Here is a 20,934-nt window from a genome sequence, read left to right as displayed (position 1 = left end):
AAGAAAGTCAACCATCAATCACTCTGTGGATGTGCCTAGCATAAAGACACAGTTCAAAGAGCATTTTTCATACTCCATTAAAATGATGACAAGTAAATCATACAATAATGAATAAGCCAGTATCTTTCAAAAAAGGTGACAATATCACCACATATATGCACTATTTACAGACTTCAGAATCTGTGATTCCCAACAAATTACATTATAGAAATAATGTAAATATTTCAATGAAATTTTACATGCAGAATTAAGCATTCAAATTAACTTGGGAAGCTAAAAATATGAATCTGTATCAACTGATTTTGAGTGAGAATTACAAATAAAACAGGTGGATGTGTCACATAACAACAAAGCCACATATCCTAAGCATCATAGTAGCTAAAGGACCTTAAAATTCAGTAACGTACGAGGCTAGTTTCTTTCAACGTCGAACTACCAGCAATATTATTTTTGTCAACAGCAATAGACTTATACACTGATATTCACACAAATGTAGTTATGTCTTACTCCAAATTATACACTCAGTAAAACCATACATCCTGTATTATATACTTTTCCTTTAATTCTGGTCACTTCAAGAATGAGGGTACCCACAAAGCTTGAGTCCCAGCAACAGATCAGCTATAAATATTATTAAAATGCACACAAATAGTTGAAGGGACGAAGTTCACCCTTGGAATTCTCAAAGATATGAGAAAAATAAGGGATATTATAATCACTAACTTCAAAAATATGCATTGTTATTACACAGACAATAAGGTAGCTCAGTGGGTAAAGAATCTGCCTGCAATGCAAGAGACATGGGTTCAATTGCTGGGTTGGGAAGATCCTCTGGAGGAGGGCATGGCAACCCACTCTAGTATTCTTACCTGGAGAATTCCATGGACAGAGGAGTCTGGTGGGCTACAGTCCATATGATTGCAAAGAGCTGGACATGACTGAAGCTACTGAGCACACACACACAAGCTCTAACCAGCATAGGCTAGTCTAACAATAGTAGCATCACAGTGGGTTAAGCAATGTAACAAGTTCTCCTCTGTAAAGTATCAAAAAAATTGTTGACATCTGCTGGGTTGTCCTCTGAAAGGTAAGTGGATCTAAAACTGGCAAAACCAGTGAGAAGGACCCATCACGTTCTCCGTCCTGACGTCCCCATGACCGACTCCAGATTTGTGTGCTTCGTCCACAGCTGTGAGGATCCAGACTCCCTCTATGATCGTATCAGCACCCGCCTGTTCTCAATGTTATTTAAGAACAGACGAGTGTTGATGCGATCATAGAGGTCGTCTTGCACATACTGCTTGAAGAGCATGGCTGCCTTCTCAGATGCTTTTTCTGCTGCTTTCTAGAAAGACAGACAGTTCTGTGCAGAACGAAGCCAGATTTACAGTTCCTCAAGCTCTTGTTAGAGCTGCTTAGAGGCAACGTGGGATCCTGAACTGCAAAGACCTTCACAACCACCAGGCCTTCTTGGTATTTCACTCCAGCAACTTTAAAGAAGTGCCTACTCCCCAGACTTTTACAATGAAAGTTGTAGATGTCTGAGAAATACTCCTCCACACAAAGCATCTGGGAGGGAGCAATGTTGGCGAGCTGGTTTCCCAGAATGGTAGCAAGCACCTCTGGGTCAGTAAGTTAGGAGACAACACCCTGGGGACTCCGGGAAGTATCGCAAGCCAATGTTCCATGCTCCCTCATGTGGAGGTCATGTTGGGTTACTTTAGGGTCTGGGCGGGACAGGGAGCTGGGCAAGTCTTCTCTTCAAAGGTCCTCCAGCCCGGCCTCACCTTACTCTGGAGTGGTGAGGCCCTTTGACTCGGGCCTCTACGACCCACAAGAGATGGAACCCAGGAGAGAGGAAGGTGGCTACATTCAGGGAAACTCCACTTCTCCAGTGGCTACAGATTCTGCAAACGTGGAACTCTCAGGAAAGCTCCAAAGGAAGATTTTTTACAAGCTGTTCTGAATTAACTGTCAGCTAACAATTCAAACACTAGCAATTCTCAACACGGTTTGAGGTCTCACCTTGCTAGACAAGGTACAGGACAATATTTATGAAAATCCTATCAAGCAAAGATTCGTCAATTTCAATTGTGGAAGAATGCCCAATTAAGGATCTTCCTATCATTTGGATTACAGCATCATTTACTGTAAAACGTAAAGCTATGCCAATACTTACAAACTGGTATCACCTTATCTTTAGGTCAATTGCCAGGGAAAACTTCCAACATTTCTTAACCAAGAACAATACCCAATTTCAAAACATATTACAAACATAGTTATCAGGACTGTGTGATACTGGCACAAGGACAAACATAGATCAATGGAATAAAACAGAGAAATTACTCCATATATTGATAGTCACTTGATTTTCAAAAAAATTAAGATGGAGGAAAGCATAGTCTTTCAAATAAATAGTGCTGGAACAACTGGATACATACACACAAAAGAATGAACGTGGACCCTGGCACCTCCTGGTCTACATAAAAGTTAACTCCAAATGGATCAAAGACCTGAATGTAAGGGCTACAACTGTAAAATTCTTGGAAGAAAACAGAGGTGTAAATCTTTCTAACTTTAGATTAGGTAAGAGTTTCACAGATGACACCTACGCACAAGCCAAAGAAAAAGACAAAACTGAACTTCATCAAAATTAAAATTTTTTGTGCTACAAAAGTCACTATCAAAAAAAGTGAAAAGACAACTCACAACACAGGAGAAAACATTCAAAGCTTTACAAATCATATATCTGATAAGGGTCTAGGAATCCAGAACATATTAAAAAGAATTCTTGAAACTCAACAATAAAAAGACAAATAATTTAAAGATGGGGAAAGGATCTGAAGACATTTCTCCAAAGAAGATATATTAATACAAATGGCCAATAAGCACATGAAAAGATGATGAACACAGATATGGAAATGCAAATCAAAGCCACAGTGAATGGCTATATTAATAAAGATGAACAATAACAGGTGTTGGTGAGGACGTGAAGAAATTGGAAACTTTATACATTTTTGGTGGGAATGTAAAATGACACAGCCATTTTGGAAAAAGTTTGGTAGCTGACAGTGAGTTAATCACAGAGTTGCCATATGTTGACATGCAACCCAGCAATTCTACAAGGTACATACCAAAGATAATTAAAAACAGGCTTTTACAAAAAGACCTGTACATGAATGCTTGCAGTGACACTATTCAAAACAGTGAGAAACGCAAACAATCCAATGTCCACCTAAAAAACATGTGGTATATTCATAGAACAGAATAGCAAAGTGAAGTGAAGTCGCTCAGTCATGTCTGACTCTTTGTGACCCAGTGGACTGTAGCCCACCAGGCTCCTCCGTCCATGGGGTTCGCCAGGCAAGAATACTGGAGTGGGTTGCCACTTCCTTCTCCAGGGGATCTTCCCGACCCAGGGATCGAACCCAGGTCTCCCGCATTGCAGGCAGACGCTTTAACCTCTGAGCCACCAGGGAAGCCCAACAGAATAGTATTCAACCATAAAAAGAAAAGTACTGCCATATGTCACAGCAGAATGAACTTTGAGAACACCATACTAAGTGAAAGAACCAAAGAACACATATTCTATGACTCCATTTAATGAAATGTCCAGAACAGAGAGCAGGGGTAAGGGAACAATGAGGTATGACTACTAATGGGCATGGGGTTTCCTTTTGGAGTCATGCAAACGGTTCTGAAATTAGACAGTCGTGGTGGTCGCACAACCTTGTGAATATACCAAAAACATGTAATAGTATACTTCAAAATGGTGAATTTTATGGTATACAAATTATGGCTCAATTTAAAAAAATTTTTAAAAAGAATGATGCAAACTTCTTGCCTGAGCTATGTAAGACAGAAGGTAATGAAGCAGTATCTTTAAGTACTGAAGGAAAACAAAACCCAGGTCTCCCACGTTGTAGACACTTTACCATCTGAGCCACCAGGAAGTCCCAGAAAACAAAACAAAAAAGGACAATGTAGAATTCTATGACCAGCAAATTTTTTTCAAAGCTGAAGGCAGTGATATAAGACTTACATAAATCTGTAATAATCAAGACAGTATAATAATGGCGTAAGTAAAGACATATAGTTCAATGCAACAGAAGAGACTCCAGAAATAGATCCACACATACCATTTGATTTTCAACAAAATGGAAAGTTAATTCCACAGGGAAAGGAGAATCAACAAAAATAAGCTGGAGAGTCCTCTGGATAAATATAAACCTCAATACTTACTTTCACAACATATACAAAAATCATTTCAAACTGTATCATAGATCTAAATGGAAAACTTCTGTGGCTTTGTATTAAGCAAAGATTTCTTAGGACACAAAAAGCATGAACAGGAAAAAAATAAATTGAACTTCAATCAAAACTGAAAACTGTTGCTCTTTCAAAGATACTGTTAAGACAGTAAGACAAGCCACAGACTGAAAGTATTTGCAAATCATATATCTGATTAAAGTCTTGTATACAGAACATATAAAGAACTTTGACAACTCAATAAGAAGATTATGCATGACCCAATTTAAAAATAATCTCTTCGTGGCTCAGATGATAAAAGAATCTGCCTGCAATGCAGGAGACCCAGGTTCAATCCCTGGGTTGGGAAGATCTCCTAGAGAAGGGAATGGCAACCCACTACAGAATTCTTGCCTGGAAAATCCCATGGACAGAGGAGCCAGAGGGTTATCGTCCAGGGGATCGCAGAGTCAGACACGACAGAGCAACTTAACACTTTCACAATTTAAAATAAGCAGCCCTGTGAGACCTGAGGAATAAGTGTGCCACGAGTACAGCATACTTTGTCTCCACAAAATAATAAAACTTGACAAAACTATCAAAAGAGTCATTTCAAAATTGGAATCTGACCCAACGCATGCAACAAACAGCGACGTTTACTTAAGAAAACCTATTGAATCTTGGCAAAATCAGTGGGAGCCCAGCACTTCAGCCTGTGGGAGCTCCACCTGCCCCCAGAAATCTCCCAAGTTGCTGGCATTGTAGTGCTACCAGAGTGGAGCAGGCTGCATCTCCTGGAGGGCACTGATTTGGGGAAAAATCATGCTGAGAAAACTCCTGCTCAGGAGTGCTGCTGAAACAGTATCATCTTGGGGGCAACCAGAGAAGGCCAACATTCCAGCTAATCTGATGATGAGATACTGGCTGTGGCAAGCAACAGGTGAACAGAACAGCAGAAACTTCACATGGTGATATGGGGATGAGATAACAGTAAGCCTCCAACATATCTCAGGATGGATGGGATAGAAGGCCGTATGCATCTAATCCTGCAATTTTACTTCTAAGTACTTATCTAAGACAAACGAAAAATGTATGTTCACGCAAAGACCTGAAGGCGAATGTTTCTAACAGCATTATTCATAACAGCCAAAGGAGTGGGAGCAATCCAAATTTTATCAATTAGTAAATGAACAAATGCGGTATATACATACAGTAGAACACTATTCAGCAAAATTAGGCAGTTACTCACACCTACTAAACGTGCGTGAACTCCAGAACATGTTAGGTGAAAGAAGCTAGGTGCAAAAGACTGTATTTTGTATGATTCCCCTTTTATATGAAAAAGCTAGAAAGGGAAATGATGGAGACAGAATATATTAGTGGTTGCTTAACTGCTGGAGGAGGGAGAAACGAGGAGTGATTGCTCATCGGTATAAAGTTTTCTTTATGGTGATGAAAATATTACAGAATTAGGTATGATGAGGATTGTACAACTTTGTAGATATACTAAAAAGCCATGAACTCGTACACTTCAAAGGGTTAGATTTTTATGGTTCTGTAAATTATACTTCAACAAAACTATTGAAACAGGATAAATATTTGAGCAGACCTTTCACCAAAAAAATGTAAGAGGGGCAAATGAGCACATAAAAAGATGCTTAACATGATTAGTGGTTGGGTCAGTTCAAACTAAGCTACAAGATACCACAACATATCCACTAGAATGGTCTCAATTCAAAAGACTGACAAATACATGTGCTGACAACGACATGATAAACCCTCACGTTACTGGAGGAAATGTAAAATGGTACAGCCGACTCCAGAAATGGTTTGGTGGTATCTTATGAAGTTAAATATTTAGCATACAACTCAGTAAATCCACTCCTAGGTATTTATTAGAGAAACTAAATCACATGTCCACATAAAGATTTATATATAAATGTTCATAGCCACTTTATTCATAATAGCCCCAAACTAGAAATAGCTCTCACCGTTAGGAGAACGGATAACACACTACCAAGATAGTCATATTCATATAATAGAATACTCAGCAATAAGAAAGAACTGATTCAAGTAACAACACTGATGCCTCTCACGAACATGCTAAGCCAAGCAAGCCTGACACCAACTAAGCCCATGCTGGAGGTTTCTGTCTGATCTATAGCAGCACCAAGTAGATTAACGGCTGTGCAGGCCCGAGCGTGGATGGGGGAAACCTACTGTAAAGGGGCTCGAGGAGGGAGACTCTTGAGGGGGATGGAAATATACTCACGTTGGTTTAGTGATGGTTTCACAGGTGTGTGTGTGTGTCCAAATTCATCAGATTGTACAAAACATGTTACTATGTAACATTACATTAGCTGCTTTAATAAGGTGAGGAGAAAAAAATGGATTAGAACGTCCTCGTTTTGAGGAAACAGATCTCTAAAAATGGAAATGAGTTAACAAATCTATGTGGTTGTCTTTACTGCAAACAGAGTATAGCACTTTCATCTGTTTTCACTTTGTTTTAGCAGCACTGACACACACACGGGTCAGGCACGAGGTACAAAACTGCCAGCAGATGCAAAAGTGTTTTCTAATTACTTTAATAATCTCATGCTTTGAAAGATCTGACAAAAATGCTTATTCAAGAACCAAGTTAGAAACTTCCAGTCATAAGACTAATAGGTATTAGGGGTGTTATATACAACATGAAAAATATAATTAATATTGATGTATTAATAGGAAAGAGTAAATCCTAAGAGTTCTCATCACAATTCTTTTCCTTTTAATTTTGTATCTACATGAGTGATAAATACTTAATGAGCTTACTATGGTAGTCATTTTGTGATGCATATAAGTCAAATTATCATGCTGTACACTTTAAACTTACACGTGCTTCATAAAACTGCAAAGAAAAAGAACTAGGTTTTAAGCATCCATGTTATAGTCATATATCTGCTACACCAAAGCTGATTACCAACTTCTAACAGGAATACAGAACCATATAGCTGCCTAAGGGCAGGAAATATTTCAATACATGCATAGTATCTTGTATCTATCAAATTCACTAAATATGTGCTAAATGAATGAACCACTTCAACTTACCCTGCATTCAATTTACTCCCACACATTCTTCTTCATGGTGAAAAGACTGACGATTACCAACATTAAGAACGAAGGCTATACAAGACTATAGCTATTCATATGCCCACACAGTTACCACAGTGGCTTTCCAGTGATTGACGTGAGTGTAATAAAATGCTATTTTTGAATTATTAACTGCTACATTTTTCATTCCTTGCATTCCTGGTTGCTTATGGCAACTTAGTGACTCACTGGCAGCTGCTGCTTCAGTAGGGAGAGACAATAAGGATTAAAACAAAGACATTGTTGCTCAATTTCGAAAGTCAAAGTGGACTTCTTAAGAGCCAAAAGACAAGAGCTTGTTTTGATCTGTCACAGCCATGTCCTGGAGGCAGAAAGGGCTTTCAAGAATCCAGAAACTCTGCTGTCCAAATCAAGGATGTGAGCCTCGCTGAAAAAGGTAGCTTATTCTATGAACCACAGAGTTGGGAAGAATGCATGATAAAGGAGCAGCTTTCTAGTTTAAAGAGTCAAGAGTTCAGTCAAGCAGGAAAAAGAATTGGAGGGGATGAAGCTACAGCTTAGTTGCAGAGGTCTGCAATATGCTAGGCATTCTCCTCCTCAAGGGCTGACCCCTTATTTTTTGCGGGTGGGAGAAAATCCTAGATAAGGGGTGTACCCTGGCTATGCAACAGTATCACACCAGAACAATCAACTCAAGAATCTTTGCAGTGGGATCTTTGAAGAGCTGCCTCCGCCTTCCCTTCCTACCTTCTGAGTTAATCTCACGTTTAGTCAAGTATTGAGAATCACTGGCTTATGGGGATCTTGAAGCAGAAGAGTGTAATGTGTCTTCCCTGGAGGCGGTCCATCCTTGTAGACAAGCTCCCTCACAACCCCACCCTCTGACTCCTTTCAATAGCTCGCTATGCTGTGCTGTGTGTGCTAAGTCGCTTTGGTTGTGTCCGACTCTGTGCGACCCTATGGACTGTAGCCAGCCAGGCTCCTCTGTTCATGGGATTTTCCAGGCAAGAATACTGGAGTGGGTTGCCATGCCCTTCTCCAGGGGATCTTCCTGACCCATGGATTGAACCCGTGTCTCCTGTACTGCAGGCAGATTCTTTACTGCTGAGCCACCCGGGAAGCACAACAGCTCACTAAGAGCATAGAATCCCCACACCAACTGGAGAATATCTTATTGAAGAGAGCTTAGAATTAACTATTGGTGACTCTCAAGCTGGATTTTGAAGACTCAGTTTTGTGAATGAGAATCAGGTGAACAAGCTTAGAAGTTTAAGCATGGTTGTGGTAAAAAGTCAACCACTGGCTAAGAAGGCCAGAAACTCACAAAACTGTCCCCGCAGAGCTCGACACAGGGGACAACTCAGACAAGTGCTATTCATCAGCACTGCTCACAATTCCTATTGGTCATCTGGCTAAAACACTAGACACTCATTCCTATCTATCAATTGGACCAGTTATTCAGAGCCTGTGTGTGCATATACCCCAAGAAAACCAAAACTGAAAAAGACTCATGTACCCCAATATTCACTGCAGCACTATTTACAACAGCTAGAACATGGAAGTAACCTAGATGTCCATAGACAGATAAATGGATAAAGAAGCTGTAGTACATATATACAATGGAATACTACGCAAGCATAAAAAAGAATGCATTTGAGTCAGTTCTAATGAGGTGGATGGACCTAGATCCTATTATATGAAGTGAAGTAAGTCAGAAAGAGATATATAAATATCATATACTGATGCATATATATGGAATCTAGAAAGATGGGACTGGTGAACTTATTTTCAGGACAGCAATGGAGAAACAGACACAGAGAACAGACTTATGGACACGGGGTGAGAGTATGAAGAGAGTAACATGGAAACTTACAATACCATATGGAAAACAGATAGCCAATGGGAATTTGCTGTATGACTCAGGGAACTCAAATAGGGGCCCTGTGACAATCCAGAAGGTGGGATGGGGAGGGAGATGGGAGGGAGAGGACATGGGTGTACCTATGGCTGATTCTTGTTGATGATGATAGAAAACCACCACATTCTGTAAAGTCATTATTCTTCAATTAAAAAAATTGATTGGTAAAAAAAAAGTGACATTTATGAGAGCACACAAAGACGGCTCGTTAGGCCATCAACCTTTAAGACATTTCTAGCCTTTTTCACTAAAAAAAAAAAAAGAAAGAAAGAAAGCTGGATATTCTATTTCCATTTGGTAACAAAATAAGACCAGCTCTGCTCATGCATAGTAGCTAAATCAACTTTGAGAAACTCAGGTCTCTAAAGTCAGAATTATAAGGCTTTCAAAAATATTTTCACGTTAAGGACAGAGTAGAAAAACCACCTCCTAGTCATCTGGACCTGTGTGTCTAACACAGTAGCCAATGGTCACATGTTGCTCTTGAGCACTTAAAATAAGGCTAGTTCTGAATACAGATGTGCTATAAATATAAAAGATATACCCAATTTCAAAGACTGAAAAAGAATGCAAAATACTTCATTGGTAGTTTTTATACTGATTATATACTAAAGTGATAATAGTTTAGATACTCAAATACCCTAGCAAGGCCTTTAGCTTTTGCAGTGTTTGAATTCTAACAACGGTTGAACCATATACCGTTTAACTTCATTGATGGCTATCCTCTGAAAACTTGGACATGAATCCTTTTAACATTTACAGATTTAATAACATTTGAATTACTAATGATTAACTTTGAAAAGTTCATGACATACAATAACTTGATGATTTTCTGAAATACAAATTTACATTGCTAATGCTGTACAATTACAACTGCTTTCAGTTATCCAGCTACAAAATGATCAAGACACTCCAAAAGCATTTAAATCTCAAACTGACTTCATTGGGAAGATATTTTTTGTGTCAAGTACTTTTTAAAATCTCATAAAATAATGAACACTGAATTCGTAAGTTTATATGGAAAGAACCATAGAAATAAAGGACTGTGTGACAGACTTTAACAATTGCTAACAAAGATCAAAATGCAGCCAGGAGCAATCCAGTGTCTTCCAGGAACTGGTCCTCTTCTGGTCCTCTTGCACAGCCTAACCTACTCATCCCAACAGCAGCATCCATTAGGACGGCAGGATTCATCCTTCCTGTCTATTTCTAAAAATACTCTTCTTCCAAGGGTAGAATGGTACAGAGAAAGGGTACGGAACAAATGACTCAAAGAGAAAACTTCAAGAAGGCTTCAGTGTCCGTCTCAGCATTTCACTAAACACACCTAGGAAAGCATGGCCCTACTCCAAGAGGTATCTGAGGTTAAGGGGAAGATTAGTGGTGGAGGAGTCCAGGTCACCCAACCTAGATGTCAATAACCTAGTTCGGTGCAGCCCACTTACCATATACTTCTAATAGTGTTGACCACATTTTTTCTAGATGACCCCTAAACACTAAAAACAGACACACACACACACACCAGCTGTTCCTGTCTGGTTCTCTCAAGACTTTGCTTCGATTTAAGATCCTGCAGGTCAGAACTGGTGCTCTTTATCTCTGGTTCTCCAGCAGATCTTCAGCATAATTGCTTTCCCAAGGGAAAGATATTCTGTCCTCAAGATTCCACTCTTCAAGATGTGGGAAAAGTACTCGCTGGGAGCTGTCTTGGTCTTATCTGTCAGCTCTCACATCTAAGTGACTACCAGGGCGAGTTAATTCTGCTCTTTACACCTTTTAAGCTCTTCCATTGTTTGCTCTGTTGTCATTGCTTTAGTTTTGCTCATCATCTTGTCTGAATTATTATAAATTTTCTAACATGTCTGCCACTAGTCTCCTCTCTAATCTGAAGGGTGAATCTGATTGTGTTTTTCCTGCTAGAAATCCTTCAATCTTAGTTTGGTACATACATCCCTTCGATATTTGTTACCTGCTTACCTCTCTAGACACAGCAACTGTCCAAGAGGGTTATGATTCTATGTGCTATGTTCTCTGCCTGAGAATACTCTTCCCAACCTCCTGCTTCACATTTCCTTTTAATCCATATGCCCTAGAGCTACGATCTATTTCTTCTTAAAGACTTACGGTCATTCTCTTGCCTAGTCTGAGCTTAATGACCCTTCTCCCTACCTCCACAAGAGCCTTTACTCCTTATTATATGTTTACTTATTTGCATCACATACTAAAGATTAAATTCCTGGAGATCAGTTATTCTTGATTTCTATATTCTTAGTTCCCTAACAGTCCACAGAACCAAGTAGTGCTTAATATGTAACTGCTGAAATAATTTTCAGATTTCAGCAAGAGGGAAGATCAGAAACCACCCTGTCCTCTATTACACTTAGGTTTCTTAAATCAAGGTCTATGAATTACTCCTATACTTCATGAATGGAGATAATAACAAAATTTATTCACAGATGGGCAAAAATATTTTTATTTACAAAAACTACTAACATCATTAAGTGCTTACTCTGTCCAGTGCATACACGTACTTTCCATTTAATCCCCACAACAACCTTGAGGTAGGCAGTAGCATTACCTGTTTTTATAGGCAAAAGCGAGGCACAGAGAAGTGTATTGCCAACATTAAGAAGATGGCAAAACTAGGCACTGTGGCTCCAAAATCCATGTTGTTAACCACTATGCTAAAAAACTCAATACATCTTCCATCATGAAAACTACGCTTCAGAAGATTAATTACTCTCCTTTTAAAAACATAATGGAATGCCACTAAAATACAATCTAAATTTTAAGTTATGATTGTGCACTGGCAGATCATCATCCCTCCCTAAAATGTAATAGCTCTCCAATCACATTTCAATTACAAATTTACAAAATAGGTTTTACATTAGAAATTTCACAGTGCGTCTCTTTCCTCGTGGTTACAGTAGGGAGAGGCCTCCTTGTCCACTACCACTACAAGCAGCTGTTTCTTAAGCTACTGCAGTTTTAATATTTTTATTCAATTTTTGTGGCAATGAGTATACAAAAATAAAGAAAACTGTCACATAAGTTAATTCATGGTAACCTTTCAGAATTCAGATAATTCTGTTTTACTGTAATGTTCTGTCAACTTCTAGACATAAGGTGGATATGACAAGGTTCCCTGAAAGAATTCTTCTCTTATTTTCTACTTCTAAATAGTGGGATAATTTGGTGAGATCATTTGGAGGTCTTATTTATTAAAATATTAATAATGAATTGTTCTACTTTACAGCATACAAGTTGTTCCCAAAACATTTTCTCTATTTCTTGTGACTGATGCTTTTGATACCAGGAAAACCCTTTCTAATAGAGGAAATTAAAAAGTATTACAGAAGAGCTGAGGAAACCATGAACCTCTAGAGCAGTAGAGGTAAAAATTCATTATTATCATGATTTTCAATTAAGGAAACTCAGTCATTACAAAGCAATAAAATGTAATGGAGATCAATATCATCATCAAATCCCCAAATCTCTTGCATCTCTCTATAGGATCTGCTAACTGTATTAAATGCACACAGATGCTCAAAATGCTTTTGACTAACAACAAAACCTTTTCAAGATGCTGGCACCAGATTCACTGGTAACAGGTTGCCCAGAGAACTCTTTTAAGTTTATAAACAGAAATCATCAATATTTACCAATCTCAGCATTTTAAATGAAAAAGGAAGTCATGAGAATCTAGTAACAGAAGAAATTAGTCACTTCTGATTATAAGACTTACAATCCTGGAAGATGCCACACAGTCCAGAGCAGAGTTAAGAACCACAAAGTTGGTTAACAGATAATATAATATCACTTTTTAAAATTTCGTTTCTTTCTGGGATGTGAGTTTATGCCATGCAACCAACAAGCAACCAACAATTTATCTTATTAGCTATTGGTCTAAAATTAATGATGGCTTAAATATCTGAAAATATGCCAATTCCCCTAAGTATAGTAATGTTGCATTTTTGACTAAAACTAATTATCAAATCTGATTTTCTTTGATGTCTTTTACTTTCCATAGAGAATCAGACAACTTAAAAGACAAGGTATTTCTGATTCAATACAGGAATTCTGTGATTTGAAAAGAATATCCCTAGCTTAAGCACAGCATTCATAGAATATGGTTTATTTGTAGTATTGTTTACTGAAAGTTGCTCAGTTGTGTCTGACTCTTTGCAATCCCATGGACTATACAGTCCATGCAATTCTCCAGGTCAGAATACTGGAGTGGGTAGCCATTCCCTTCTCCAGGGGATCTTCCCAACCCAGGAATCGAACCCAGGTCTCCCACATTGCAGGCAGATTCTTTACCAGCTAAGCCACCAGGGAAGCCGAGTATTATCTATTATCACAAAAAATCTTTTTTACCAGCTGTTCCTGAATAAGGATCACTACTACACTAAGTAGCAATTTCATATATATATATATATTTATATTTCATATATATATATATATATCAAGTAACAATTGAGTTTCAGAATGAAAAAATCTGGGTAGAGAAGAAAAGGGAACAATAACACAGATGATATAACTACCATAATATTTCTCATAATATAGCAAAGAAAAAGATCAGAAGTTACGTACTTCAGAAATAAAGGGGAATGGGCCAAAGGCAAAATACTGGCATGCTAGATTATTTTTTTAAACTTAGAAAATATCTGTACATGAACAAGGGACACGTCACATTTAACCACCCATTGTCAATATGTTCTGAGTTAACCTCAAGATAAATCAGAATGCAAGAAAACAGCCCAAATGAACTAAAATGCTTCCTGCAACTAACAAGTTGTACTGTATTTAGAGCAATATGTATCTCTATGCAGTTTTATAAAATTCTTAATAATCTGACTTATCTGGAAACTTTCTCTGTGGAAATGTAAGATGACTATTAATATCAATGTATAATAACATGGATGTCAATCAAATGGTTAAGTCAATTTTTCTTGAATTTTAAAAAAGTTTCATGTTTTGTTCAAACATAATTTCCCTTCTTCAATTCTATGTTAGTAAATTAAATTAGGTAATATTTACATTAAATTATTATTATTAATATTTATATTAAATTCCTTTTTCAACTAAAGGAATATCCTTGTGTCTTGCTATAATGTTAAACAACTGCTTTTAAACTCCACTAAATCCAAATTTAGAAAGCAAACTTTGAAAAAAATCTGGTATTTTCATTAACTCAAGATACATACTGCAAATATGCTCCCTCAGGCATTTTGGGGCTACATTCCAGTACACGGTTTAGTAGGTGAAAACTGAAATTAATTGTATAATATCCAAAAGAAATAGAAAACTTGCACTAAGAAACAATCAAAACCTACATAGTATCCAACAGTTAACAACATGACTTTTTAGTTGTTTGGCTACTACAAAAAAATGAGTTAGAGAAACCATTATCTATATTTCTATCACAAACATTACTCTTAAAACACAATCTACATCTGATTTAGGACCAGATCTGAAATACAGATTAAAATTATTCTTAGTTTATTTCTCTGGGAAAGAGCCAAAAGAAGACAGAATAATTGTACTCATATACATCCTTACACTCTTTTATACATTCTGGGGGCAGAAAAATCAGATCAGCATGAGTCAAAATTGGCAATAAACCCATTATAAAGAAGAGAGTGGCACTAAAGTGAAATTTCAGAGTATACTGCTTTCTATATACCTAACTGTGATCTTACTTAAAAACAAGTATTTACAAAGTTTCTAGAAAACTAGAACCAACTTGATAACTAGGGTTTCAATCTTTATTTTGTCTCCATAATATTCAGCTGTCAGCAGTTTCAGCTACACATTTAAACATCTAATGTGATTTTATGTCCTACTTACACTACTCGGTATCTTTATATAAATTTATAAATATTATAAGTGACATTATGCACAATATTACTTATAATATTTTCCAGATTAACAATTTTGACTTTAAATAAAAACTGGAGCATTTGGGCTTTAAAATTTTTTCAATTTCTAAATTCTTTTTAAGAAGTCACTGATGGAGACTGAATTTAAAGTTAAAAAAAAATGCTACCTTTTGTAAATTTTAACAAAAAGGGATCATTATGAACAAATTTATTAATAAGTAAATACTGTTCTAAACAAATAATCAAGTAGCACTTGACACTGGCAAACAATGAACTTTCTTTCCAACCACAGGAGCTTCTATTGTAGGAGCTGCAGCATAGAACCTTATGACAAACAAAGGCTACATGAATAAGACTGTGAGAGTATGGTACTGGATAAAGAAGGACAAGGGAATTCAGGCCAATAAACTTTAAAAGTCAATGAGTAAATTATATCGGAAAATCAATTTCCAAGAAAATATCAATAGCTAACTACCACAGCTACAGTAAATCTTTTCCTTTAAGAATGGAATACAAAGTAATTCTTACCATAACAACATACATACCGGTAGAAAAAAAAATTATTCACATTCTAAGAGGTTTTTCTTGCTCTGTGTGTGTGTGTGTGTGTGTGTGTGTGTGTGCGTGCGTATGTGTGTCAGAGAAAGAGCACGCACGCGAGAGCAAGAGAGGGAGAGAGAGCTTACAAAACTGAAAATGTGAACTAAAATCCATTCATATTAAGATTTCATGACCACAAAAAATTTAAGAAGAGAATATTTTCCTTGAGGAAAGAATAATTTCCACAACTGGTTAAAAAAGCACCTATGAAACTGTGCTGTCAGCTTGTCACAATGGAGGTTTAGGATTCCTTAACTGCACCATAACAAAAGGCATTTCACAGCATAACTTTAGGGAAAATGTTATCTGCTCTAGAATCACAGAAATAACAATTAAAAACTCTTCCAAAAAATTGTTTATAATACACAAATTTTTCTGGGTAGCAGCAGTTGCTCCTGTACGTGTCCTTTAAAAAAAATATGAAACAGAAGCAACAGAACAAGGGAAGAAAATCGAGAAGGATAAGAGCAGCAGTAAAAAGAAAAGTAAATACTTAAATACATTAAAGAAAGCTTAAAATAAGGAAACAGTACTGTGTAACTCTTAATTATTCCAAGTAAAGTGCACTGCTTAAATTGTCCTCTGATAACATTTTCCCTATGTTGAAAACATGAAATTTATGAATTGGTATTTTTGATACTAAAAAAAAGAAAAAGACATTCATTGTTGCAGCCCTGATAGCTTTCTTCCAGTACTTTTTAACCATTCAGATGTATTTTGTGGGAATATTTATTCACAGAATTTTGCTTAATACATTTCTTTCTATACAAGACTGAATTTAAAACTCTCTGTAACATTTTAATTATAGTAATAACACATTAATAAATTATAAATTAACAAAATCTTCATGTCTGCTTTAAAAAATCATTATCAAATGCTAAACTCCAGATTATCTGGAAAATTAAAGATGCAAATTGCTATAAATCTGGCATCCCAATTAAATTCTGATTTTTAAAAGTATATAAAAATGTCCCTCAAATTATTCCAAGTTCCACTCAAGAAAATTTTATTTTACCCTTTTCATAAGTTATTAAAGTATTACAACCTGCTAAACATTTTACCTAAATGTAGGAAAACTGCCTGGAGATGCAAAGCACATTACATGAAAAGAACAAATAAAAATACCCGTTAAAACAAAGTTATTATAGCTGGCAGCACTTAAAATTGGTAATTATCTTTTTTAAGTTGCATAGCTGCAAGATGATTCATTGCTGATTACCTGTTGAGCAGTTTTATTTAAAAAGGAAATAACATATTTAATAAATTGCAATTCAGTAGATAATCCTAGATTTAATTAATTAGAATATAATATGTAACTTGATTTTTTATTCTTTGGACTGCATTCTGATAATGTTAAACCTTTAATTTAAAATAGTAACATACTGTAGCTTTCCTATGTAGAAGCCTACTTCTATTCTTGGGGAGAAAAAAAAAAATCAAAGAACTTGAGATCATGGTCTACATTCAGAGAATGTTTTACTGCTTGATTACATTTCTTGGTTTCACATTTAAGACTTTAATTTTTAAGAAGTAAATTACGTGGTCTTCAATTTAAGAACTGATGAATGCAGGAACATCATGTTGGGAAAGTAAAGGTCCCCAAACTAAAAACCAAAACAAATCAAATACAAGTAGTTGTGCAGCCCTAGAGAACTTAATAAAAAGTAAATCAACTTTTAAATCAGTTAACTTTGGCGTCTGAATACAAAATGTTCATCAGTATTACCTATGTAGATGACTACTAAGGGATGTGCAGCATTTTCAAAATCCCTGTGTGTCCTTTATATGCATGTTTGGTACACTGAGTTCTGTGGCAATTGTCCTCTCTTCAGCAGGATTTTTTCCCTATATGATTGTCCATCTCTGCATTACTGAGTCTCACAGAACTCAGATATCTGGCTGAGTGTGTCTGCATTTTTGTTTTTGTTTTTCCAGAGATAGATCTTCGTATCCTCTTGGTTTTTCAAGCATCTTGAAGTCAAGGAAACCTGTGTAAAAGCAGATACATTAAGCTTAAGCAACGGTTCATGATAGTAACACAAATCAAAATTAAACACCTATCTCCCCATGAACATTGCTTTAGACTGTAAATTTTCATACACTTAGCATTTTAAAAAGCTGATAAAATCTGTGTTCTGCAAAAGAAAAAAATCAAGGACACCAAAGCACAAATTAAAGCTTAAAATTGTTACAAAAAAAAAAAAAAACCCCAACAGTCCTTCCCCCTCCACAATAAAGACTACAATAGAGTACAGAAAGTACAAACACATACATGTATACACAATTCATTAATCCCTTTCCAAGTAGCCCAAAATCTCAAATTAAAAGTAGTAAATGATTTCCTAACTAATCAAGACCTTAGACATTCATGTATCTCTATTTTAGGCTGACTACTAAATTCATATGCTGAAGAGTATCGCTACATGTTGCCTTAAAAAAAAAAAAAGCTTTAACAACACCGAATCCTCTTCCAACCCATACACTTTTAATCTAGGACAGCTAAAGAGACAGGAGGATTCATCATTTGACAAAGGCAGTCAGAACAAAGACAAAATGTGAGTTGAGAAATTCCATGTCTATACATTCTTAGAAATGACTCATCATTTGAAAAGACCCATAGAGACAGATTCCATCGATTCACATCCAAACCCAGGTTCCACATTGGGAAAAAAAAAAAAAAACTAAAGAAGAAGATAGAAGATAACACTGATACACAGGGTAAGGAAACTGAAATGTTGTTTAAAACCAACACACGATGTTGCCCATAAGATGACATGCCATGTTCCCACACATCCCATAAGCTGTGACCCTAAAATAAAGATTTAGCTGATGAGACCAGGTAATAACAGATTTTATATCATAAAACTCCACTTACACACAAAAAAGTTTATTGACTAAAAAGACAAATTTTACTTATGGGTGAAAGACTTAAGACATATTATTTTGGTCCATAAAACACTATACTTCCTTCTATTAGCATTGGTGTTAGTACTTCTCTTAAAAAGCTTCTATAAATTTTAGCCATAGCTTTACTTTAGTGACCCAGATGTAAGGTGACACTGAAGACATTCCAAAGCATCTTCCTCTTCAAAATCCCTTTAATAACGTGAGATAAAAGTATATATGCATGCATCCTCAAAATATCACTCCCATCACCTTCTCTCACACAGTAATCGAATTCCAATTCATACTTCAAATGTGTTCAGGTGTGATCTGAATCATCTCATGGTAAAAAGGTTCAAAAGCTGATAGTTCAGCCAGGACTTCATAGTTCACAAGTGTAACCCTACTGTTATTAATTAATACAGAGGTCTCAAAGTTGCAGCTCTTATTCCAGCTGCAATAGCTGTTATTAAGTCACCTCAAATCTTCTTTGTTAATATTCTAACCTGTTGCTCTTAAATGATCCTCATTAAGAACAACAGAATTCCTTGAATGTGTTTATTATCACAACACCTCATATTTAAGACCACGAGTTACTGAAATAAAAGGAAGTTGGGGGGACAGCACAGGACTAGAACTTAGGATACTATCTGCTCTAGTTTCCCGCCTGCAATCACAGACATTCAGAAAAGATTCTTCTGTGACTACGTTGAGTCTCTGAACACAGAGGCAGTACCTCCTTCCAAAACAATTTCAAGACTGGCTAAAATATTCTGCCTTCATGTAAAACACAATACTTTATACCATTCTGAAGTGATACAAATAAAAAGCTTTTCATACATATGAAGTTAGCAATTAACTAATTTCAAAGCTAAATGATGTCATTCAATTCACTTCATGGAACTCAAAAAAAAGCAATACACAAGTGAGGTTTTGAGGTTTTCATTCAATTTACTATACATTTTCAGAAAATGCAGAATCATGAATAAGCTATGTCAACAGAAAACAAATTCTGTATTTGGTTTAAAAATTCTTTTTTTCTGTCTACTGTGTAGATAGGATACACAAATGAAAGATAAAATTGAATGAATGACTATAAAAACACCTTTCTGTGGAAAATGTTGTCACTAATAACAGCAAAACAGCAAACAATACAATCTTTGGGTTCAATTCCCAGCTCTACTAAGGAACTAGCCATGTGACCTTGACAAGTCAAGTTTCTTACCCTCTCTAAAACTTAAGTTTCCTCATCTGCATTATGGGAGTAGTTAAAGAGTACTGAGCTCAAAGAATTGTTATAACAATTAGATGAGTTATTAATAGATGTAAAATTCTTAGACCAATGCCTGGTACATAATCAGTTCAGTTGCTCAGTCATGTCCAAGTCTTTGCGACCCCATGAACTGCAGCACGCCAGGCCTCCCTGTCCATCACCAATTCCCAGAGTCCACCCAAAACCATGTCCATTGTGTCGGTGATGCCATCCAACCATCTCATCCTCTGTCGTCCCCTTCTCCTCCTGCCCTCAATCTTTCCCAGCATGAGGGTTTTTTCTAATGAGTCAGCTCTCTGCATCAGGTGGCCAAAGTATTGGAGTTTCAGGCTCAACATCAGTCCCTCCAATGAACACCCAGGACTGATCTCCTTCAGAATGGACTGGCTGGATCTCCTTGCAGTCCAAGGGACTCTCAAGAGTCTTCTCCAACACCACAGTTCAAAAGCATCAATTCTTCGGTGCTCAGTTTTCTTTATGGTCCAACTCTCACATCCATACATGACTACCGGAAAAACCATAGCCTTGACTAGATGGACCTCTGTTGGCAAAGTAATGTTTCTGATTTTTAATATAATAATGCAATATAAATGTTAACTAATTATTACGACTGAAGAACTATAATATATTGCACTACCTAAAAAACATACCTGGGAAGTTAGGAGAGTGTGGAATTTGATTCTGTTGCTAACTACATAACCTTGGATTGTTGGGACAACATGCTTCTTAATGTCATGGAACTTAATGACTCTGACCCTCGGGTTTCTCATCGGTAAAATGGGGTCAGCATAGTAGTTCATGGTGTTTTTGAAAGCAATAAACTAAGTTAAAGTGCCTTAAAGTACGAAAATTTTAGAGTTTACTTAATACATGATTCTCTTCAGGAAATCAAGAAAATTGTTTCTTTGTAACTTTTCATGCGAGTTTTCTATACAGCAGCCTAATACGATGTCTGGAACACATACACACCTCAGTGACTAAATCAATGAATAAAAACGGTGGTTGAGAATGGATGACTCAGGTAACAGTTTAAAAAG

The 20,934-nt window shown here is 36.6% G+C and overlaps 1 protein-coding gene across 1 annotated transcript in view; it reads right to left on the bottom strand.

The window, feature by feature from the left end:
* Nucleotides 1–346: 346 nt before the first annotated feature.
* ZNRF2 (zinc and ring finger 2) overlaps nt 347–20,934 on the bottom strand; it is a 108,032-nt gene continuing 87,444 nt past the window's right edge. Inside the window, exon 5 of the mRNA XM_005901411.3 lies at nt 347–17,729. The gene's annotated coding sequence lies outside the window, so the exon portion shown is untranslated. The remainder of the gene's footprint in view (nt 17,730–20,934) is intronic.

The sequence above is a fragment of the Bos mutus genome, chromosome 4 (genome assembly GCF_027580195.1).
Source record: "Bos mutus isolate GX-2022 chromosome 4, NWIPB_WYAK_1.1, whole genome shotgun sequence".
In the NCBI taxonomy this organism is placed as follows: domain Eukaryota; kingdom Metazoa; phylum Chordata; class Mammalia; order Artiodactyla; family Bovidae; genus Bos; species Bos mutus.
This window is presented reverse-complemented; position numbering and strand designations above follow the sequence as displayed.